This window comes from Mytilus californianus, unplaced genomic scaffold (assembly GCF_021869535.1).
Source record: "Mytilus californianus isolate M0D057914Y unplaced genomic scaffold, xbMytCali1.0.p SCAF_11, whole genome shotgun sequence".
Classification (NCBI taxonomy): Eukaryota; Metazoa; Mollusca; class Bivalvia; order Mytilida; family Mytilidae; genus Mytilus; species Mytilus californianus.
Window position 1 is genome coordinate 9,471,646 of NW_026262593.1, and position 25,250 is coordinate 9,496,895.

At 38.1% G+C, this 25,250-nt stretch overlaps 1 long non-coding RNA gene across 9 annotated transcripts; it reads left to right on the forward strand.

Annotated features, from left to right (window-relative positions):
* Nucleotides 1-11,079: 11,079 nt before the first annotated feature.
* LOC127719512 (uncharacterized) lies at nucleotides 11,080-17,799 on the forward strand. Of its 9 annotated transcripts, none has more exons than XR_007990342.1 (6): nucleotides 11,080-11,308; nucleotides 12,939-13,115; nucleotides 13,291-13,818; nucleotides 15,438-15,614; nucleotides 16,142-16,712; nucleotides 17,778-17,799. It is a non-coding gene; the product is annotated as an uncharacterized LOC127719512 (long non-coding RNA). The 9 variants fall into 9 exon arrangements; XR_007990340.1 differs by lacking the exon at nucleotides 17,778-17,799 and adding an exon at nucleotides 17,207-17,717 and having other exon boundaries at nucleotides 16,142-16,850; XR_007990341.1 differs by lacking the exon at nucleotides 17,778-17,799 and adding an exon at nucleotides 17,245-17,717.
* The last annotated feature ends 7,451 nt before the right edge of the window (nucleotides 17,800-25,250 follow it).

Sequence of the window (25,250 nt, forward strand, 5' to 3'; positions counted from 1 at the left end):
TAACTACTCCCTTTGATGAAGTGATAATGTTTTTCTGTTGTGATTTTTGTTTCCAACACGTTATTGCACTTTTTACAAGTATAATATTGGTGTAATTAATCAATATGTTGGTAACAGCATAGACATGACAAAAAAGTACCCACTATTTTTTTTTCACTAAATGTCTTGAAATTTCGTTTCTCTACACTGTTATACAAGAAACGTGCTGTGTTAAATGTTAAGGTTACTTTGCGCTTTTGAAATCAACACTGACTAGTTCAACTTTCATAGGTAGAAAAATTTAACGGCTGGTTTAAGTAGCGGTAACAGGATGGACTTGAACTTCATGTACGCTGGTTGAATTTAGTTTGTAGAAAAAATGTTACATATAATAACAAAGAAGCTACGATTTTTCGTTAGAGTTATTATTTACGTTCTAAAAAAGTCCCTTTTGCAGATATCAAGGCGATCAGAAAATAGCAAAAACATCATTTGAAATGTGTTACTCGGACACTGTACGCTCATAAATTACGCAAAAATCGGACTTAAATATATTTTAATCTTATCAAAATAGATCTAAATCGTGTTTATTATGAATGTTCTGACTCATAAATCCTACAAACTTTCATTTAAACACTTACAACTGCATTTTCCATAAGAAATAAAAGAATTAGCATGGGTGTACTGAAAATTCGACATTTTTTGAAAATGACCCATATAATGTAATTTTATTATTTAATTGTGCATTCATAATATATATTGTTGTTGGCTCTGATTCTGACCAATGCTTATATACTAAATATACATTTACATGTACACTGTGATGTTTATTGTTGTAATTATCAATTATGTCAATCAATTGTAACTGATCATGCCCTTTATGGGCCCTGTAATTTGGGAAATAAAAATATTCTATTTTATTCTGTTCTACACTGCTTCATACTTTGTCATTGAAACTGGTTGTCATATTCTGACTTCAAATAATATTTGGGTTGGCCCAGAATTTATCTAAATCTAGGAAAGAACAGTTCATGCAGTTATTGTGGTTTTTAAGTATATGTTTATCTAAAGTTAGTTCCGTTGGGTAAAAACTCGGCTGTATACTCTAGGAAAAATAAGTACCATCATTTTAATGTGCTTTTCAAGTTACATAAGTTAATAGTTGCAGAAACCCTACTATAGAGGCCGAGATGCGGCACAGTCATTTGACGAGGTTTTGTGTAGTTTAGATAGCTAATACATAGTAGTGACCTTCAAATGTTCAGAGAAGGCCTTAAGCTGAGATGTGGCAATGCTATGATTGTTTATTATTAGACTCTCTGTGGAGCGTATGGATCTGAATGTAGGAAAAGTTGAACATTTTCATTCTTAAAAACTTCCGTGTAGTATTTACGTCATACCACCACCACAGTGTTGGCTGCTTTGTCGGCCGGTATGCACACATACCATGTTGCAAGTATTTGAAGTTAGTTTTTTTGTAGTAATTTGCATATAAGACTATATACTATACTATACAGAGACTATATCAAAGATTAAGATTTGTTAAGACACTATAATATATAGATGTACTGATTATAACAAAAAAGTTGTAGAACCACTCCTGTTTTGTTTGGAACAAAAATTATTGTATCCTTTTAGAACGCCAGCGCTCTAGTTCTGGTTGGCGAACACCTGACCTTGCACCAAAGTTTTTTTTTCATAAATCTAAGTTTTGTTCACGGTTGGGCAATCTGTAGTTTGTTTTTAAGAGTCTGTATTACCCTGGCACACCACGAATAGGACAAATGAAATTGGATTAGAGCCGTTGTAAGAATTTTGCGGGGTTCAGTTTACAAACAGCTTACTTTACTGTACATAAATTTCAATTTATAGGCATTACCTTTTTGATATTTTCTACTGACAATTATAGGTCAATGTCTAAGCCAAAATACATAACTTTTTACTATGATTTTATGATCTGGTCGTTATACATGCAGCTGTATTTGAAAGTTTGTTTCTGTCGTTATAACCTATAAATATATAAATATCAGTTGAAAAACTCATCAGATCTATACAACATCCCAACAACAAACAACAAAAAAAGACACTGAGTACAGATCTAAGAGTACTCTCAGTTACGGACACCTAGTCCAAAGCCAATGACAACTAATAAAAAATCGTGTATCTAAGACTAAAATATCAGTCAGTACACATCCAACAACCAATGCGTTTAGTGTAAAGACGTCATTAACATGACCTTGTGCAATCCCAAAATACAGGTATCAATAGATCGTATAACCGGGAATGTGCATATGTATATAAAAATAATATCATTTTGGTTTTAATTCAGTGATAGCAAAATCACTATTTATACCCGGCAATAAAAACAATATTCAAAGATCTAATTACAGTGTTGAATTGGTAACCTTTTAGAATTAGTTTATTTAAATGATCGATAAGTTTACCCAGATTGTTTCCCAATTTCCGGGGGCGGGCTCGGTAATTAAACAACATCTCCGTAAAAATTGAGATGTGCTATCCCGTTTGAAATAAGTTTTCTGCAGGTATACAGCCAAACTTCCAAACCAAATCTGTGTATCTATGGAAGAATAATTTACCAGTAATACATAGATTACGTTCATTGAAATTCAAAATGCCACTACAGACACGGGAATAGCGAACGAGTTGTCACTGTGATATATGAACACCGTAAGATGGTGACAAAGAAACATCGCCGTCCAAAAAAGGAAAATTATTAATATAGGGAAAGAAAAATCGTCCCTTTTGTCGTAATTTTTTGTGTAGAGTATCCCGTGTAAAACTGAAATATCTAAATATAGGAAAGTTCCACTACAAAACATCTATATTGTTTGTGGATGGATGGATAGCTGTTGTTAATTAATTGTATATTCAGGAAGAGAACATGTTAGTGCGATATGAATATGAACCCGGATTTGTACCAGACCGACACAATGGGTCGTAGGAAGACATTTATAACCCTACCTGGACACATTATTATGAAGGTATGGATGGGGTTTACAGAATAGAGAATAAGGGTATAAAAAACAATGAATGAAGAAAAATGAGCAAAATATAAAGAATAATGGGGTGTAAAAGAATAAAGAATAACTGTGGAAAATAAAAGAATTTGTCAATATAATACTGATTACAGAAATGAACGATGAACAGAATAAAGAAATCATATAATTACCAATAAATTTATTAGTAATATAATTGTTATGGACATTTTATAGATTAAGCGTTATTCCTAAAAATAAAAAAAAACTCCCAAAATTAAAGAATACAAAAACGAAGGTCTCTCCATCCAGACCCTTTATTATGACTCCTAGTCTACCAGTCTGTTCTCTTACTCCTAAATGTCCAAGGAGGTTAGCCTCCTTGTTAATGTCGAAGCAGCAATTACAAATTTAACAGTCTTTGATTTGACCCAGTCAGGATTCGAAACAATGACCTCATGCACTCGAGGCGAACACTCTACCACGAAACCACTGAGGCTGTTTTTCTGTTTATGCGTATGTAGTTTATCCTAAAATAATTGTTATGTTAAACCAGCTTCATTTATAACGAAATATATATCACCGAGCGGAGCGATGCAAAAAAATGTTGGACGATTTGGTGCTAAAAAATTATATATTTTCCATCCAATTAAAAGAGGGATTATGCGACTGATTGTGAGAAAGCAGTAACAGTAACTCAACAAAGTTTTAAAACTATGAGAATACAAATAAAAATAATTATGTGTTTCAGATTGTTTCTGATAACTCCTGACTACATTTTCATCAATATGGCATGGTACATTTTGCCATAAAGTTAACTCCCAGTATTTAAGAAAAAATAATGGTAACATCGCTTTTGATTCAAATTCGTAGATGGTTATTTCCATTAACAGTTAACTACATGTACCACTATTCCGCATACACATTTTAAAAACGACACATACTTTATAGTGGAGGACAGATATGATAACCTTAACTCACGGGCACTTGTCTCTGAAAAAAACCTAGTATATACACAGGTATTTTTCCGAAGACAATATGAGGGTGTGGATGGGGATCCTTCATTTCTGTATTCTTTAAAAAATTTTAGACTATTTTTCTCTATTCTTTATAAATTTTGCCTGTTATTCTCTATTCTTTATATTTTAGCACCCCATTATTCTCTATTCATTATTTTTTTGTCCTGTTTTTTTCTCTATTCTTTATTATTTAAGACTTTATTTGGCACATTTTGCCCATTATTCTCTATTCTGTAAACACCTTTCAGATCCTCCTATATACTGATTATGTACATGCAGTTGGATTCATTGTCATATATATTGTATGTGCTTTATCCAATTAAATATTTGAATTTGAATTTAAATCATGACGCCACATCTATATAGAAACGAAAATCAAAATCTGAATAAAAAATATTAAATAAATTCGAATTCCATAAGTAAGAGCTGTTTTTGAAGAAACATGGGACTAATATGTTATCTATTAGTCTCAGTAGACATTGGTGACGAAATGCTAGACGTACTGATCAAAGATATTCCGACATTTTATAAAGTGTAAAATTTCGTACCGTTCCATTTGCTTTTACATTAAGAAGATATTATCACTCCAGAAAAGTGTTATTTTACCTGATTAACACCTTATCTGTCCGTTAAGTTAACACTTTAATATTTACCTTAAGATGCAATTATCATGTAGTTATCAAATAACCACGGGGCATCGCGGACTTTAGATTCTTAATACGATTTTCATTGGTCGGTGAAATAAAAAGGAACCGTTAATCTACACAATAAATATTTGACGAGTTTTACACTTGACCCGTGGGAAAGAGGCATTCACTGTAAAATTCAACTGAAAAGAAAAAATATATATGGTTTCTGATATTGGCGATATAAGTGATGTAATAATTTCATGTTGTTACAAATCTTTATCTGGGACTAATACTATTGGTCCAAGACTTTATACAAAATACTTATAAACAAACTGCTACAAGTTTTTAATACTGTGTCTCTCAAATTAATATCACTTGAGATACAATCGATTTAGTCATTTCATTAGAGGTCATTATAAGTCTTAAAATGGACATAGCAACTATTTCATATAAATATATGTTATTAATGTTTTTTGCAAAATTATGACTTCCTGTTTACAACTTTAATTCTGGCGAATGGAAAGGCATATATACATTCTTGTTTCTTTGTTTGTTTGTTTGTTTGTTTGTTTGTTTAAATCACTGAAGCTGTTAAATTTGTATATATATATATAGGTTTGAACGTTGTTTTCAATTTAGACTTAAGTCTAAATTGACAACAACGTTCAAACCTATGATTGCGTTGGATAAAAACCGCAATTTTTATACGTGTGCATGCAAAACAAATTTCTTGTTAGAGGGGTCTTAATACAGCACAAACAACATTTTCCAAAAGACCAAAAAAGTGAAAAAGTATATTTTAACAAAACGCATTTGACTAACAGGTCGAACACCAAATGTTCTTAAACCCTGCTGAATACAGCACAAACAAAATTTTCCAAAAGACCAAAATATTTGTAACATCAATTCTAATAACTGTTCTATACGTTGAATATAAGACTCTTATTCTGCATATTTGCGATTCACCGAGAAAAGCAAGCTACTTTTATGATTTTCTTAAAGATCAAAGTGATTGAAATAGCGCTTGATATCATGACTTAAGTACTCTCACTGATTTTTTTCATAATTTGCCAAAATTCATATATATTGATACGATACTGTTGTCAAGTCATTAAGGATTGCATATTTTGGTATTAATATTGATTCACTCATAGGGTCTTTGCATCGGAAATAAACACATTTATTCTAAAACCGGGTTATGTTCTTCTCATATATTTTATGATGGTATGATACTAAACCCCTAACGGGAGGGATTGTACTTGATTTTCATATGATGAAGACATTATTTGTCAATCAGTTTAATTGAGGTCTGGAGCTGGCATGTCAGTAACTGCTAGTAGTCCTTTGTTAATTTATGTATCATTGTCATTTTGCTTAGTTTCTTTTGTTACCTATTCTGACATCAGACTTGGACTTCTTTTAAACTGAGTTTTACTGTGCGTATCGCTGTGTTTTTCCTTATTCTACACTGGCTAGAGGTATAGGGGGGAGGGTTGAGATCTCACAAAACATGTTTAACCGCGCCGTATTTTTGCGCCTGTCCCAAGTCAGGAGCCTCTGGCCTTTGTTATTTTTGTATGTTTTTTTTTTTATTTTAGTTCATTTATATGTTTTGGAGTTTAGTATGACGTCCATTTTTACTGAACTAGTACACAATTTTATTTAGGGTCCAGCTGAGGGATTTTCTCGCTGCGTTGAAGACCCATTGGTGGCCTTCGGCTGTTATCTGCTCTTTGGTCGGGTTGTTGTCTCTTTGACATTTTCCCCATTTCCATTCTCAATTTTATTTATTCAAAAACTGATATTGATATGCTTTATCCATTAATTTCGCTTTCCTGAGTTTAAGCTACAATTTATGGATTGTGCAAAATCTATTTTATATCGGAAAACTTGTTTGAATGGAAAGTAAATTTCTAATAGAAATTTATGATATTAAATTTATTGAGACAGATTTTATTGAATATATTTTAGAATAATATGATAAAAATAAATTAAATTGCTGAACCACAAAAAAAGAGGTTAAAAAGTAAATCGGTTGTAAAAATGTTCAGAAAGGAAAATTTGAATTAATAAAAACCATGCCTAAAAAACTAATAATATTATTTCAATGCTATGAAACGATTTTAATGTAGTTATTTATTGAAAATTGTATCATTAAATCATATTTTTATTTTAAGACGAAAATGGTCGTATAAACAATTAAACCTTGCAGATTGGTCTACCTTAAGTTGAGTATTTTAAATTTTGTAATGTCTTTTGTTTCCCCCCCCCCCAAAAATTGCTTTAAACTATATTTCTTTCGTAAATATTTACCGATTTAATGAGAAAATATTACGTTCCTGCTTATATTTACAGAACTTTCATATACTTAACGTGAGATTAAGTTTTACTGGTAAGTGAAGATTGGCGGTTCTTTTCTTTTTTTACCGGCATTAAAACGTGTACATCCTAATCCGTATTTGATTGGTCGGAACTTTAAAGGACCGTTAACTATTTCCCGACAAAGTTGTTAGTTTTATCACTTAATAAGCAATCAGATGTAAACCGATAATCTGATAAAAAGATTAAAGATCACTTAAGTAAATATTTTCAATCTCCAATTGATTTCTGATAAAGGGGCGTGTCTTTTGACGCGTGCCGTCACACGCGTTTTAGTGATATATATATAAGAGCACCGAGAAAAGTTTATAAACAAATTTTTCGAAGATCGAGTAAATATGGTGAATAATATTGTTGAAGTAGATTCCACATCTGGAAAAAGAAAGGTAAGGTTTATTTTATAGTTTTATTTCAATAACAAAACATTCCTGTAGGCAGCTAACTTATATTTTAATATATCAATTTGAACACATTTTTGTACGAATATGTATGCAATTCAAACCATTTCAATAATTTATTGCCATTAGACAGTTCATTTAGGTTTGGGACAAATAACAACAAATATATATCACTTACATTATATAGCATGTATATGTAGCTAGTTGAGTCTGAGACTATTATAACAGTGTTATTGTAGTCTCAGGTTGAATATATAATTTCGTGAATATTAAAAAAAAAATAGTTTCCTGACCTCAGTTTCAATGGATGTTTATGAAGAAAAATATTGTTTTACTTTGACTGTGAGATGTAGGGTTATTAAGCATAAATTTTAGTTGATTTATCAAAATTGAAGACGTCATTATGCACAATTTTCAAATACTAGTACTTTAATTAGTTCTCTAAAGTTTCTTTATATTTTTTACAACTTAAGAAGAAATGTTTTCCATCTTCTGATATATCGCAAAGCGTGCAGAGTCTATATGATCTCTAGGGTCTTATGTCTGCATTTTCTAGTAAAATCGTGTCCCATAGAACGAATTTATTTACATGCAAATGATGTTTTTAAAAATGAGAAATATATGCCGCAGGTCCAGATAAAAGGCTTAAATGCGGTTTTAGGATGGAGCGATTGATTTCGGTATCATTAAAAAGGTAATTATTGTGAAAAAATGATTACAATCTATAAAAATAAATTTTAATTCTATTTTAGATAAATAAACCACTGATAGAGAAGAAGAGAAGAGCAAGAATCAACAATTGTTTGTCACAGTTGAAAACGTTGGTGCTCGAGGCAACAGGAAGAAACAATGAGGTAAGAATGACTTCAATTACACAACTTTAAAACATTTTTTTATAGTATTTTTATTATACATTTCGCAACTATCGGTTTCCATCAATGACCAGAGGACAATGACTTTCTAAAAAGGAAATAAGTTCTTATTACAACAAACAAAAGTGTTTGGTTGTTGGCACAAAACATACATCTTACAGTAGTAACACTATGATTGATTGATTGGTGATTGCTTTACGCCGTATCTATGAACACTATGAGCTCAATATCTAACAGCTCAAATGTTGTATTTAGTATAATTTGAAGAGGTCAAAACAATTTTTGGTCATAGTTTTACTTAACACTTGTATTTATCAAGCTTATTAGATTATATTCCGGACTCTGGTCATAACCATTGCTGAATTTGAATTGCGTAAGATGCTAGTTAAGTAATTTAATTTGAGTTATTTCCCTTAGAATGTAAACATGATACCCCATATCCTTTGTTTTCCTATTATGAATTGTCTTCAGTGGATGTACATTTGGCTCAAAACTGCTATCCGATAAATTTCAGTTATTATCAGAATAACGTATATCAAATTGAACAAAAATTTGGTACGTCAACACATACACATTTCTAAATGAAGTACTGTGCTAGTGCTCTTGTTGCTACGCCAGCCGCACAGCCGCCACATATATAAAAAGGGGGATATAACAAAGCCACGAAGTGCTAGTTTTTTTTGATTTTTTTTTAATGAATGCGAATAAAAGGAAATATAAGACAATCCAGCGATATACTTAACATACAAACATATCTATAGGTCAGCATAAGGTCTTTGACAATAGACTGATTCTTCTGATTATACATTACGCTTTATCAAAAACTGTATATAATATTTTAAAGTATTTCATCTTTAATTTTTGCATCTATCTTCAGAGTGCACTTAACTCAAAGCTGGAAAAAGCAGATATTTTGGAAATGACGGTCCAGTATTTGGAAAGCATTCACAAGAGTTCACTATCAAACCGATCGAACGTAACTTCTACCATAACAACACCTTATCAAATGGGATATACTTTATGTACAGGACAAGCAGCTCGTTTCCTAGAAATAAACCCACGTGTTCAGGAAGATAAACAGATTGATATGCATGTCAGCCATAAACAAGATGCTGTTTGTCGTACAATGGAAACCAGATACCCGGATGTTCCATCCACCCATAATCAGAACAATTTTTGTCCAGTAACGGAGTCATCTAGTCACAATGAATGCAATATAAACAACAGACTTGTAAGTCACTTGAGTAACAATATCCAGTACCACGTGAACAAAACTAGAGATTCATTTACACATTCGTCGGGATACAAATGTTCTTCGAGCAACTCGTCGTTATGTGTAAAAACAGAAGAACAATCTACAGAAAGAAGACTGACGTATTACAGCGAAACAAAAAACTTAATTTCCCCTGTTAGAGGCCGTGACTCCGCAGCAAACAACAAAAGTCCAACATCAAACAGTCACAATTCACCAAATTCTATGAGTATTCCAATGAATGATAATGTTTGGCGACCATGGTAGCATGTGCTGACATTGAAAAACAAAACTACAATATAAAGTGCAATATTTCATCATCTGTGATACTTAAATTAAATTAAATTCTCATATATTTACCTTTATAGTTGGTCCATATACAGATATTCTTATATAAAAATGAAACGCTATTTTTTGTCGGAGTCAAATTTCAATTTTTTAAGTATTCATTTGGTATTTGCGGTCGTGTTTTATGGGACTGGTTGAAAATTCCGAACACCTACGATACATCTTGAAAAGACTTAAATTTTTTCATAGGATATATTTTAAAATTATTTCTTTGGACAATCTTCTATTTTTGTAATCGTGACAGCAATTAAAATTTATGATTTCCCGAAAGTAATGAAGCAATTCATCCTTTGCATGATCAGTGTTAATTCTACCCGTATATGTATTTAAAAATTAAATGCTTATTTTTGGAATTTTATGTGGGCGTAAAAGCGTTGACTGAAGTACATTTTGTATGAAGCGCGGAGCTTCATACATACAATGTGGACATTGTTCGACGCCTTTTCGACCCTATTAAATTAAATACAGAAGTATTTAAGTATTATAATTACATTTTTAGAATTACGAGTTAAATCAAGCATTTCGTTTGTTTTTTTGTGCATTATTTTATTACCTTTTTGGGTTAATTGATTGATTACTATTTTACGTTCAGGGACAAATATTTCATGCATATTCAGGACGAGAACAAGTAAAAATTATATCCACTAGATCGATCCTCCCTACAATCCATGTTCATTCCCAGGCTTCTTTAAATCCCCAGGATAAGGTGATAAGTAAGCCAACAATTTATACAAATGATTAACGATTTTTTTTTCAATTCACTCACCAAAGAAAATCAGATTACACAATCGTTTGATGTAAACCGTTGACCAGTGGCTATTTGATAATTACATTTAAACAAAGTTCTACCTTCACACGTACATGTACAATCTAAGGTGTTAATAAGATAAAATAACGCAACTATGTAGTCATAATATCTTCTTCTATAGAAACGTACAATAATTTATGAGAAACACTTCTGTAAGACCTTAAAGACCAGGCTGAAGCTAGCGAACAATTATAACTAGCGAACAATAAGCCAGCGAACAATAAGGCGATATATCTAAAAACCGAATAAAATGAATAAGACAGCAACGGCCGTTAAATGAAAAATATTTAAACAGGCAGAAATTCCGTCCAAATATTGCAATTTCAACTCTATCATGAAATGGTATTTATCCCATCCATTGATAAAACAAGTCACTTCTCTTTTTAGTCTAATATTCAGTACCACAGTAAATCTGCATCTGTCAACGGATTATTTGTAGGTGTAAAACCACCAATGCACCCACTTCCATTTAGTACGTATGTAAAAGTAGTCCTTCCCTGTAAAATACAGCACCTTTGATGTCATTGTTTAATTGAACTAAGATACACATTTGCAGAAATGGGGGTTGGCCTATTCCATGGCTTCTTGAGAAAAATAATGAGGGGTGTCACGGGGTATGACTATATAGGTCTTGTAGAGGAGAAACAGGCACATCTTTTGCGCAAGGTATCGAAGGGCGCTATGTTCAAAAATCTGAAACTAGAGCTCAAAATTTAAAAAAAAAAATTGTTAAAAACAGGGGGGTTGGCCTATTCCATGGTTTCTAGAGAAAAAATAATGAGGGGTGTCATGGGGGATGACTATATAGGTCTTGTAGAGGAGAAACAGGCGCATCTTTTGCGCAAGGTATCGAAGGGCGCTATGTTCAAAAATCTGAAACTAGAGCTCAAAATTTAAAAACAAAAATTGTTAAAAACAGGGGGGTTGGCCTATTCCATGGTTTCTAGAGAAAAAATAATGAGGGGTGTCAAGGGGTATGACTATATAGGTCTTGTAGAGGAGAAACAGGCGCATCTTTTGCGCAAGGTATTGAAGGGCGCTATGTTCAAAAATCTGAAACTAGAGCTCAAAATTTGAAAACAAAAATGGTTAAAAACAGGGGGTTGGCCTATTCAATGGCTTTTAGGGAAAAATAATGAGGGGTGTCACGGGGTATGACTATATAGGTTTTGTAAAGAGAAAAAGGCGCATCTTTTGCGCAAGGTATCGAAGGGCGCTATGATCAAAAATCTGAAACTAGAGCTCAAAATTTGAAAAAAAATGTTAAAAACAGGGGGGTTGGCCTATTCCATGGCTTCTAGAGAAAAATAATGAGGAGTGTCACGGGGTATGACAATATAGGTCTTGTAGAAGAGAAACAGGCGCATCTCTTGCGCAAGGTTTCGAAGGGCGCTATGTTCAAAAATCTGAAACTAGAGCTCAAAATTTAAAAAAAAAAATTGTTAAAAACAGGGGGGTTGGCCTAGTCCATGGCTTCTAGAGAAAGATAATGAGGGGTGTCACGGAGTATAACTATATAGGTCTTGTAGAGGAGAAACAGGCGCATCTCTTGCGCAAGGTATCGAAGGGCGCTATGTTCAAAAATCTGAAACTAGAGCTCAAAATTTGAAAAAAAATTTTAAAAACAGGGGGGTTGGCCTATTCCTTGGTTTCTAGAGAAAAATAATGAGGGGTGTCACGGGGTTTGTCTATATAGGTCTTTTAGAGGAGAAACAGGCGCATCTTTTGCGCAAGGTATCGAAGTGCGCTATGTTCAAAAATCTGAAACTAGAGCTCAAAATTTGAAAAAAAAGTGTTAAAAACAGGGGGGTTGGCCTATTCCATGGCTTCTACAGAAAAGTAATGAGGATTGTCACGGGGTATGACTATATAGGTCTTGTAGAGGAGAAACAGGCGCATCTTTTGAGCAAGGTATCGAAGGACGTTATGTTCAAAAATCTGAAACTAGAGCTCAAAATTTGAAAAAAAAATGTTAAAAACAGGGGGGTTGGCCTATTCCATGACTTCTAGAGAAAAATAATGAGGAGTGTCACGGGGTATTACTATATAGGCCTTGTAGAGGAGAAACAGGCGCATTTTTTGCGCAAGGTATTGAAGGGCGCTATGTTCAAAAATCTGAAACTAGAGCTCAAAATTTGAAAAAAAATTGTTAAAAACAGGGGGGTTGGCCTATTCCATGGTTTCTAGAGAAAAATAATGAGGGGTCCATGGTTTCTAGAGAAAAATAATGAGGGGTGTCACGGGGTATGTCTATAAAGGTCTTGTAGAGGAGAAACAGGCGCATCTTTTGCGCAAGGTATCGAAGGGCGCTATGTTCAAAAATCTGAAACTAGAGCTCAAAATTTGAAAAAAAAAATTGTTAAAAACAGGGGGTTGGCCTATTCAATGCTTCTAGGGAAAAATAATGAGGGGTGTCACGGGGTATGACTATATAGGTCTTGTAGGAGAGAAACAGGCGTATCGTTTGCGCAAGGTATCGAAGGGCGCTATGTTCAAAAATCTGAAACTAGAGCTCAAATTTGAAAAAAAATGTTAAAAACAGGGGGGTTGGTCTATTCCATGGCTTCTACAGAAAAATAATGAGGGGTGTCACGGGGTATGACAATATAGGTCTTGTAGAGGAGAAACAGGCGCATCTCTTGCGCAAGGTTTCGAAAGGCGGTATGTTCAAAAATCTGAAACTAGAGCTCAAAATTTGAAAAAAATTGTTAAAAACAGGGGGGTTGGCCTATTCCATGGTTTCTAGAGAAAAATAATGAGGAGTGTCACGGGGTATGACTATATAGGTCTTGTAGAGGAGAAACAGGCGCATCTCTTGCGCAAGGTATCGAATGGCGCTATGTTCAAAAATCTGAAACTAGAGCTCAAAATTTGAAAAAAATTGTTAAAAACAGGGGGGTTGGCCTATTCCATGGTTTCTAGAGAAAAATAATGAGGGATGTCACGGGGTATGTCTATATAGGTCTTGTAGAGGAGAAACAGGCGCATCTTTTGCGCAAGGTATCGAAGGGCGCTATGTTCAAAAATCTGAAACTAGAGCTCAAAATTTGAAAAAAAGTGTTAAAAACAGGGGGGTTGGCCTATTCAATGGCTTTTAGAGAAAAATAATGAGGGGTGTCACGGGGTATGACTATATAGGTCTTGTAGAGGAGAAACAGGCGCATCTCTTGCGCAAGGTATCGAAGAGCGCTATGTTCAAAAATCTGAAACTAGAGCTCAAAATTTGAAAAAAATTGTTAAAAACAGGGGGGGTTGGCCTATTCCATGGTTTCTAGAGAAAAATAATGAGGAGTGTCACGGGGTATGACTATATAGGTCTTGTAGAGGAGAAACAGGCGCATCTTTTGCGCAAGGTATCAAAGGGCGCTATGTTCAAAAATCTGAAACTAGAGCTCAAAATTTGAAAAAAAATTGTTAAAAACAGGGGAAATGGCCTATCCATGGTTTCTAGAGAAAAATAATGAGGGGTGTCACGGGGTATGACTATATAGGTCTTGTAGAGGAGAAACAGGCGCATCTTTTGCGCAAGTATTGAAGGGCGCTATGTTCAAAAATCTGAAACTAGAGCTCAAAATTTGAAAACAAAAATTGTTAAAAACAGGGGGTTGGCCTATTCAATGGCTTTTAGGGAAAAATAATGAGGGGTGTCACGGGGTATGACTATATAGGTTTTGTAAAGAGAAACAGGCGCATCTTTTGCGCAAGGTATCGAAGGGCGCTATGTTCAAAAATCTGAAACTAGAGCTCAAAATTTGAAAAAAAAATGTTAAAAACAGGGGGGTTGGCCTATTCCATGGCTTCTAGAGAAAAATAATGAGGAGTGTCACGGGGTATGACAATATAGGTCTTGTAGAAGAGAAACAGGCGCATCTCTTGCGCAAGGTTTCGAAGGGCGCTATGTTCAAAAATCTGAAACTAGAATGCAAAATTTGAAAAAAATTGTTAAAAACAGGGGGGTTGGCCTAGTCCATGGCTTCTAGAGAAAGATAATGAGGGGTGTCACGGAGTATGACTATATAGGTCTTGTAGAGGAGAAACAGGCGCATCTCTTGCGCAAGGTATCGAAGGGCGCTATGTTCAAAAATCTGAAACTAGAGCTCAAAATTTGAAAAAAATTGTTAAAAACAGGGGGGTTGGCCTATTCCTTGGTTTCTAGAGAAAAATAATGAGGGGTGTCACGGGGTTTGTCTATATAGGTCTTTTAGAGGAGAAACAGGCGCATCTTTTGCGCAAGGTATCGAAGGGCGCTATGTTCAAAAATCTGAAACTAGAGCTCAAAATTTGAAAAAAAAGTGTTAAAAACAGGGGGGTTGGCCTATTCCATGGCTTCTACAGAAAAGTAATGAGGATTGTCACGGGGTATGACTATATAGGTCTTGTAGAGGAGAAACAGGCGCATCTTTTGAGCAAGGTATCGAAGGACGTTATGTTCAAAAATCTGAAACTAGAGCTCAAAATTTGAAAAAAAAATGTTAAAAACAGGGGGGTTGGCCTATTCCATGACTTCTAGAGAAAAATAATGAGGAGTGTCACGGGGTATTACTATATAGGCCTTGTAGAGGAGAAACAGGCGCATTTTTGCGCAAGGTATTGAAGGGCGCTATATTCAAAAATCTGAAACTAGAGCTCAAAATTTGAAAAGAAATTGTTAAAAACAGGGGGGTTGGCCTATTCCATGGTTTCTAGAGAAAAATAATGAGGGGTCCATGGTTTCTAGAGAAAAATAATGAGGGGTGTCACGGGGTATGTCTATAAAGGTCTTGTAGAGGAGAAACAGGCGCATCTTTTGCGCAAGGTATCGAAGGGCGCTATGTTCAAAAATCTGAAACTAGAGCTCAAAATTTGAAAAAAAAATTTGTTAAAAACAGGGGGTTGGCCTATTCAATGCTTCTAGGGAAAAATAATGAGGGGTGTCACGGGGTATGACTATATAGGTCTTGTAGGAGAGAAACAGGCGTATCGTTTGCGCAAGGTATCGAAGGCCGCTATGTTCAAAAATCTGAAACTAGAGCTCAAATTTGAAAAAAAATGTTAAAAACAGGGGGGTTGGCCTATTCCATGGCTTCTGCAGAAAAATAATGAGGGGTGTCACGGGGTATGACAATATAGGTCTTGTAGAGGAGAAACAGGTGCATCTCTTGCGCAAGGTTTCGAAAGGCGCTATGTTCAAAAATCTGAAACTAGAGCTCAAAATTTGAAAAAAATTGTTAAAAACAGGGGGGTTGGCCTATTCCATGGTTTCTAGAGAAAAATAATGAGGAGTGTCACGGGGTATGACTATATAGGTCTTGTAGAGGAGAAACAGGCGCATCTCTTGCGCAAGGTATCGAATGGCGCTATGTTCAAAAATCTGAAACTAGAGCTCAAAATTTGAAAAAAATTGTTAAAAACAGGGGGGTTGGCCTATTCCATGGTTTCTAGAGAAAAATAATGAGGAATGTCACGGGGTATGTCTATATAGGTCTTGTAGAGGAGAAACAGGCGCATCTTTTGCGCAAGGTATCGAAGGGCGCTATGTTCAAAAATCTGAAACTAGAGCTCAAAATTTGAAAAAAAAAAATTGTTAAAAACAGGGGTGTTGGCCTATTCAATGGCTTTTAGAGAAAAATAATGAGGGGTGTCACGGGGTATGACTATATAGGTCTTGAAGAGGAGAAACAGGCGCATCTCTTGCGCAAGGTATCGAAGAGCGCTATGTTCAAAAATCTGAAACTAGAGCTCAAAATTTGAAAAAAATTGTTAAAAACAGGGGGGTTGGCCTATTCCATGGTTTCTAGAGAAAAATAATGAGGAGTGTCACGGGGTATGACTATATAGGTCTTGTAGAGGAGAAACAGGCGCATCTTTTGCGCAAGGTATTGAAGGGCGCTATGTTCAAAAATCTGAAACTAGAGCTCAAAATTTGAAAAAAAATTGTTAAAAACAGGGGAAATGGCCTATTCCATGGTTTCTAGAGAAAAATAATGAGGGGTGTCACGGGGTATGACTATATAGGTCTTGTAGAGGAGAAACAGGCGCATCTTTTGCGCAAGGTATTGAAGGGCGCTATGTTCAAAAATCTGAAACTAAAGCTCAAAATTTGAAAAAAATTGTTAAAAACAGGGGGGTTGGCCTATTCCATGGTTTCTAGAGAAAAATAATGAGGGGTGTCACGGGGTATGACTATATAGGTCTTGTAGAGGAGAAACAGGCGCATCTTTTGCGCAATGTATTGAAGGGCGCTATGTTCAAAAATCTGAAACTAAAGCTCAAAATTCGAAAAAAAAAATTGTTAAAAACAGGGGGTTGGCCTATTCAATGGCTTCTAGAGAAAAATAATGAGGGGTGTCACGGGATATGACTATATAGGTCTTGTAGAAGAGAAACAGGCGCATCTTTTGCGCAAGGTATCGAAGGGCGCTATGTTCAAAAATCTGAAACTAGAGCTCAAAATTTGAAAAAAAAAATGTTAAAAACAGGGGGGTTGGCCTATTCCATGGTTTCTAGAGAAAAATAATGAGGGGTGTAACGGGGTATGTCTATATAGGTCTTGTAGAAGAGAAACAGGCGCATCTTTTGCGGAAGGTATCGAAGGGCGCTATGTTCAAAAATCTGAAACTAGAGCTCAAAATTTGAAAAAAAAATGTTAAAAACAGGGGGGTTGGCCTATTCCATGGTTTCTAGAGAAAAATAATGAGGGGTGTCACGGGGTATGACTATAAAGGTCTTGTAAAAGAGAAACAAGCGCATCTTTTGCGCAAGGTAACGAATGGCGCTATGTTCAAAAATCTGAAACTAGAGCTCAAAATTTGAAAAAAAAATGTTAAAAACAGGGGGGTTGGCCTATTCCATGACTTCTAGAGAAAAATAATGAGGAGTGTCACGGGGTATTACTAAATAGGCCTTGTAGAGGAGAAACAGGCGCATCTTTTGCGCAAGGTGTTGAAGGGCGCTATGTTCAAAAATCTGAAACTAGAGCTCAAAATTTGAAAAAAAAATTTGTTAAAAACAGGGGGGTTGGCCTATTCCATGGCTTCCACAGAAAAATAATGAGGAGTGTCACGAAGTATGACTATCTAGGTCTTGTAGAGGAGAAACAGGCTCATCTTTTGCGCAAGGTATCGAAGGGCGCTTTGTTCAAAAATCTGAAACTAGAGCTCAAATTTGAAAAAAAATTTGTTAAAAACAGGGGGAATGGCCTATTCCATGGCTTCTAGAGAAAAATAATGAGGGTGTCACGGGGTATGACTATATAGGTCTTGTAGAAGAGAAACAAGCGCATCATTTGCGCAAGGTAACGAAGGGCGCTATGTTCAAAAATCTGAAACTAGAGCTCAAAATTTGAAAAAAACTGTTAAAAACAGGGGGGTTGGCCTATTCCATGGCTTCTAGAGAAAAATAATGAGGAGTGTCATGGGGTATGACTATATAGGTCTTGTAGAGGAGAAACAGGCGCATCTTTTGCGCAAGGTATCGAAGGGTGCTATGTTAAAAAAAATTGAAACTAGAGCTCAAAATTTAAAAAAAAATGTTTAAAACAGGGGGTTGGCCTATTCTTTGGCTTCTACAGAAAAATAATGGTGGATTGTAGTGTAAAAAGGGGGATTCTGCCGCACTTGCCATTTTTAAACACAAATCCTGCATAGGGACCTCAACCGCAAACATAAAATGCAAATGCATTGTGTTTCAAATAGTCTAAGGGTGGAAACTAGAATATGGCTTTTTGTAAACAATAGTAGAGACACCTTAAAGGGATGTAATCCTAGGGGTAGATACAAAAATATGGCTTTCGTACAAAAGATGGAGGAACTCAGAAGTTCAAAAATCGTAGACGACGATTTTATTAATGATAATGTTTTCGAGGAAAAGGCAAAGGACCAGAGCCTGGAAACCCTAAAATGGAAGGAACTCCCAACCTGGGTAAAATATAAAATCCTAGAAGTGGTAGAAGTAGATGGGAAGTTTGGGAGGAGTAAGATCCTCACCTTGAAAAACAAAGAAGGAGAAACGACAAGGGTATGGGCCTGCAGTAGTCTGAACAGAGAGAAGGAACCCTTGGAAGGAGCCTTCGTGAGAAGTACAGGCTTAAAAGTAAGTAAAAAGACCAAACAGGAGTACTTTTCTTGCGATCTTGTGAGAAATTAATTCAAAAAAATAAATAAAAAATGGGGTGGGTGAGGTACAAAAACCCCAAAAAAAATTTTGCAATCCGACATTTCTGCCGGATCGGAAAGTTTTTTTTTTTTTTTTTTTTTTTTATGCTTTAAACGGAGCACATCGTGAAATGAAGCAGAACGAAATGCTGATGATATTTACAATGTGTTCACCTTCTGTATAGCCATCTGTGATCATATCGAATGTTTAAATCTGCCGCTTGAATCTCAAGACGGTGTTGATGCTATTGACAACGTTGAAGTATACTTGATAGTGTCTGGCGAGGGTTAGCGTTGCTCTTAGGGTCGCCCGGTTGAAATCGATGATGATCTTTGTTTTGTGTTTGTTGAGCCGTAGCCGCCGTTGGATCTCATTGTTGATGTCTTCGATGTCATAGAAACCTGTGCTCAGTGCGATGGGAAACCAGTTGGCACCATCGTCGGGGGAGTAGCGGAAGGAATTGTTACCTGTATGAATGTTGGGGATGGAGTTATAGGTTTCCAGGTTCACTAATGTCATCTCATAGGTCTTGGATTCCTTGAGTTCCAGTGGGGGGTTGAACCAGGTAAGGATTTGACTATCGTTTCCAGAGACGATGAACGAGAACCCCTGTTTGGGGTCAGTGTTGTTTGCAATTCGTCGCAAAAATGTTTTATCCATTTATTTATGGTACACCATTGTCACATATGTTTGCTTCCACTCTTCGATACCGTCATACTGCTCCTTGAGTTGTCTACCAGCCTTCACCACGATCGCATAGACTTCGACAGGGCGGCTGCAAAGAGGAGTAAATTTTATCCATTTTTTACTTTTAGAACACAACGTTCATCTTCTGACCATCGGATTCAAACTGTAGGATTCTGTCGGAAATGATAAGTGCAAATGCTCTGGTGTTTGCCTCCACGTTACGCTCGAACTGGGCCCGGATCTGAATGTCCACCGTGGATTCTTTCTGCCACTCGGACTGGTGACTCTCGTCAATGACAAACAAGGGGTACAGATTGATGAAGTCAGAGGGGTTGATGCCACCGTTGCTGAGGAGGGTGTCCATGTTGTGTAATTTCTTCCTGAAGTCAGCAGCCTCTTTGAACACTCTGGCTACCCTATTTTCGGTGAAAACGGCATTGTAGTCGACGGCCGGGTAGCGTTCAGCGTTGAGAGTGACATGGATGTTTTGCAATCGACAGAAATCGAACACGGCAACTTTGCGCTCCTGGTTCCAACTTCTCTCGGTTTGGAAGGCAACGATGATGTTCCTGGGCTTCTCACGACCGCTCTTGGCAGATAAGCGCCAGCTGAACTGTGAGGCTTGGGGGACGGCTATGGAATCGCACTGTCTCATTCGAAATCCACAGTTGATCTTCGCTTTACTCTGAATGGTTTTGTATAGCTGCATCTTGTTTTCGTCTAAAGGAGTGACGTGGGGGACGAACCATGAGATCTTACGCAGGACAACTTTTCACACGTCGACGGCGTGGAATTGAGCACGAGTGTGATTTCATGCCTGAACCCGTACACGATCTTGTCGTAGTCATCAGCGAACCCAAAAATGTGCTTCAGGGGGATGGCGAATGAAAACGACCCTTTGTTTGGCAATGATGTAGCCACGGCGCGCTACAAAGCCGGTGTTGTTTGCATGGGCGTCGATGGAGGAATCCTTGAATCACAGTTGGTTGAGACCTTGTGATATGGAAAAGTCGTCGGGGTAGGTCAACATTCCCATCATGGTGGTGGCGACGCCGGAGTCGTTGATGTGCTCGATTTGCTGGCCGGAGAGTCGATAGCTGATGGTTCTGAAGAGATACATGATACCATTATGGACGAGGGACACGAGACCAGTGTCGGCATATGCAGTGCCGTCGTTCTTTAGGAGCCGTCCTTCTACCAAGAGATAACTCTCGTCGGGGTGTAGGAACAAATCCTGGGTTTCGATGTTGATTCGGATTTCAAAACCGGCACTGTTCAGCTGGGCACCGGCTTGTGGTTCGTATTCTCGAACCTGATATTCCTGAAGACTTTCTTGGAAGGTCAACCCTTCGGTGATTGTAAGGATGTCAGTCATAATGTATTTATTTATAGCGTTGGACGAAGTCGTGGATGGTTTTGATACCAGGGCCGGAGATAAGACCGAACTTGCTCTGGCTTCTTGCGGGTCACTTTATCAACCACATGGTCGACGGCTTTGGAGGCCCCATTTTCAACACCTTTCAAGGCTGCATTGGTGGCAGCACTCACGGCCTTACTTCCTAGGGTTTTGGCGGCAGAGGAAGTAAACATGCGTCAAGCCAAACTGGCGATTGTGTCAAACAGTCCTCTACCACCGTAGGCGTACTTTCGAGCGTAACCTTTTTTGATTTACAACATTTATTTATAGGATGCTACGATGAAGCGCCTTATATTCCTCGATGCTGATATGTCTACCCTTTCTCATAGCATCGATAATCGACACAATTTCGTTGCGCACACCATTATTTCCTGCTCGGTATGCTGCGGCACACAGTATCAAGCGATCGAGAAGCTGTTTGAAGTTTGAAGGTAAAAACACGGTTTGCAGCCCACTGCCAAACTTATTCTTTTGGTAGATGTGGGACACGATTTTCTTCCACTTGTAACCCTTATTCCCCTTCGGGGTTCTCGAGAGGGTGGAATTGCCTTGATACATGGCACCGGAACTTTTTAGAATCTGTGCATAGTCCTCTAGGTCGTCGGGCTCGAACGATTCAGAATTCTTTTTCACCATGAGTTACCAGAGACCAAGGGTTCCTTTGTACCTCACACCATCCACGAAAATATCATCACCGTCAAAAGTAACTGGTGAGCTTCCGATAAAGATACTATCGTTTTCAGATCGCAATCCAGAGGTGTGGTCGGCGGAAGGAGTCATACTGAGCTGCAAATACTGCCGTGCTCGGGGTCCAAGGACGGTGTATGTAGCTGGTGCGATGGGTAGTGGGTCGGCAAACTCGGGCGGTGGAGGAGGAATGGCTGGCACTGCTGCAGGAAGGTCTGCGATCGTTTTGGTGATCTGTGAAGCTCCCTCTCGCGGAGCCTCAACCACAGGCTTAAACACCTTGGAAAGGTCTCGGCTAAGTCCAATCTTGTCGAGGCGATGCTGCATATTACTGGCTTGAATTTTCCGCTTGGTGTCTTGCAACTCCCTGGCAAGCGCCTCACGCTGCTAAGGGTCGGTAATCTTGATAAACGTCATTTATTTATAGGAGCGAACGTTGTTAACCGCCTCATAGCCTTGGTGTGAACGCCCCATAGCGTTTATAGACGTTTTTCCAAACACCTTATAGCGTTTGAAAAAATATCTTTCATTTAGCGTTTAAAAAGTTGTTGAAACAATGGGGGTAACGAGTATGATTGTATTCTCTTCGAAAGCTTCAAGTGTCTTAGGCATAGGTCTTTACGCGGTTGGCATGGGTGTGTACACTGGTGGCCTCGAATCGTCTTGGTAGGGCATTGGGGTAGAGGAAAGCGCTCACCTTACCATACTGGCGGCCAGAGTTTCATGCGTCGAAATCACCTACACCGCTATCCATCGGGCGGGGGATCGCGCGACCACACTTCCAACACATACTCCTCATATCGACTCAGTCCCACTCGAACTTACATTTGCAGGGCAACTAAAACTTGTAGGGCTGGGGTTCCTCTGTGTCTTCATACTCCATTTCCAGGAAGAAATCTTCAAACTGATCCATTCTTTATCTTATACCTCATAGAACTCATCTAATTTGTATCGGTATTTCCCTGCTGACTTGGGGCTCGTGAGATCGATGGTTACAAATCCATAGGGTTGGGACCAGCAATGCTTACACAGAGCGTCAAATTGTTACTTGGTAAGATCGTTGCAGTGGTCACGCCGGATATGATCGAGATTCTTAGCATCTTACTGAAAGAGACAGATAAAGTTGGCATTTTCTCGGATCGATTGTCGGGGCAGTTTGAAGTAGTTCTGGCACAGGTTGAAACAATCGACGTTGTTGTGGCGACCGCGCACGTAGTAATCTTCACACGTGTTCTGTTTGCCTAGCATCAAGTCGTCGAACACTATGAGGTTCTTGCAGCTGGGGTCAAGTTCCCGGGGGTCTGGTACATCGCTCCCTTGCTCGAAGAAAAAAGTGTCGATACCATTTGGGTGTCGTGGTTGTGGTAAGGCGTTGACCACATCGATCAACGAGTAGAGTGACTTGCCCTTGCACTGTAGGAGGTCTCGGATATCTTCCTTAGGGAAGCCTGTTCCCAGCGCTTGCTGCAACAGCTGGTAGATGGGCTGGTGAAGCGATTTTCCGAAAACGTACAATCGATCGTAGTCGAGCCATCCATCACGCAGGAGTAGGTTGTTCAACAGCGTTGTCTTACCACAGTCCGACTTCCCAATGATCAACACTCTGATCGACCGCTGCGGTAGGAGGTAGTGATTGCTCATTTTGGGGGCTTAGTACTGTAGGAAATGTCTTCGACGTTCATTTATTTAAATAAAATAGCGATGATCTTCTGCGTGAAATATCGTAGGAAGACGGACACAGTTAACCCTGGCGAGACAATTACCAGCAACGGGCGATGGAGGAAGTTTGGCAACTGCATGGTGTGCGGTGCCAAGAAGTCTCAGTTTGTTGTTACAACCGGTGCAGGGTTCATGAACAAACTAATCAACCGATTACCCATGGAAATGCATCTGCCCGGACACAACTTCACCGGACCAGGGACTAAACTTAGCAAGCGGCTACTTCCCGATGGCACACCGAAGGCTTAGTCAAAACCCATTAATCGAGTTCACCATGCTGCATATCACCACGATCTCTGTTATGCCCAGCACAAGGATACAGCCGCACGCAACTCCATCTGTGACAAAGCTATGCTAGCCTCGCTTAACACCATTTCCAACCCTACCACACGCGAACGCATGGACCGCAGTATCGTCGGACCCATCATCGGTACCAAAGCTCGATTTGGTCTGGGTATTAAAAAAAAAAAGTTCACCGGACCGATGATTTAGCTGAGGAGTTGCACAAACCTGTTCGACGCAAGTTTCAGAAACGCCGTGTGGTAGTGGGTTGTGTGGATGAGACCTGGGCGGCCGACCTTGTTGATATGAGTGCCTTTTCCAGGGACAGCAAAGAAAATAAGTTCATCCTGAGCATCATCGATGTCTTCTCCAAATATGGCTGGTTGATACCACTCAAAAACAAGAAGGGGGTCACGGTGCGGGATGCCTTTCAAGCGGTGTTCAAGGAGCGCGTTCCTAAGAAATTGTGGACAGACACAGGTACTGAGTTTTACAACAAGGATGTATAGCAGCTGCTCCAAAAGCATGATATTGAGCTCTACTCCACTGAGAATGAAGAGAAGTCGAGTGTTGTCGAGCGCTGGAATCGCACCATGAAAGAGAAAATGTTCAAATATTTCTCAGCCAACTCTACACGCACCTACATCAATGTGTTGGATGATCTTGTTCACCAGTACAATACCGTCAAACATAGATCCATTAAAATGACTCCTGTGATTGCAAGCCTCAAGAAACATGAAAACAAGGTGTATTGGAATTTGTATGGAGACCTCCCTCCCATGCAGCAGGCACGGTTTCGTATAGGTGATAAGGTTCGAATTACCAAGAAGAAAGGCACATTTGAGAAGGGTCACACACCGCGCTGGACCAAGGAAGTTTTCGAGGTGTCTCAAGTTCTTTCCACCCAGCCACCCACTTATCATCTCAAGGATTTAAATGGGGAGGAAATTCAGGGATCCTTCTATGAGCCTGAACTTCAGAAGACTGATCAGGACGTCTACCGCATAGAAAAGATCCTCCGCAGGCGAACCAAGAACAGGATTAATGAGGTGTTTGTGAAGTGGAAGGGTTATCCTGCAGAGTTTAACTCTTGGATCAAAAAGTCAGATGTACAATAATGTCAAGCTTTCAAGCTTTCCCATCCTTTCAATCAGGACGAGAAAGGTTGTTGAGGTTACCCCAAGAGTTCCTTAATCCTATTAATGTGTTTATCCTCTTCAGACGCAACATCAAGCTCGCGCCGTGACCTTCCTCTCTTAATCTTCTTTTCGAGATCGTTTATCATACCGGTGAGGCTCATGACAAGTTCCTGCCAGTTCTTTGCATACCAGCCTTTAGTCGCAGGTTCATTGGCTGATTTTGGAGTTGGGAGATTGGTGATTGGGTGTCCCAGCATATCTATTTCACCATTTACCCTTCCCCCGGTCGAAGGCAAGCACTTCGCCACATCATTCTCGATGCCGATTAAACGTTTCTTCTCCACCTCAAGCTCTTTCGAGATTGCTTCTAGCGCAGCCTCTAGATCATTGATGTCTTGTATACCATCGTTCAACTGTTGGGTCAACCACCGTTTTGTCACGGCATCCGAGCTGTCCTTGGGATATCCTAGGCTAGTAATGCGATTGTCGTTCATATCCAAATCCTG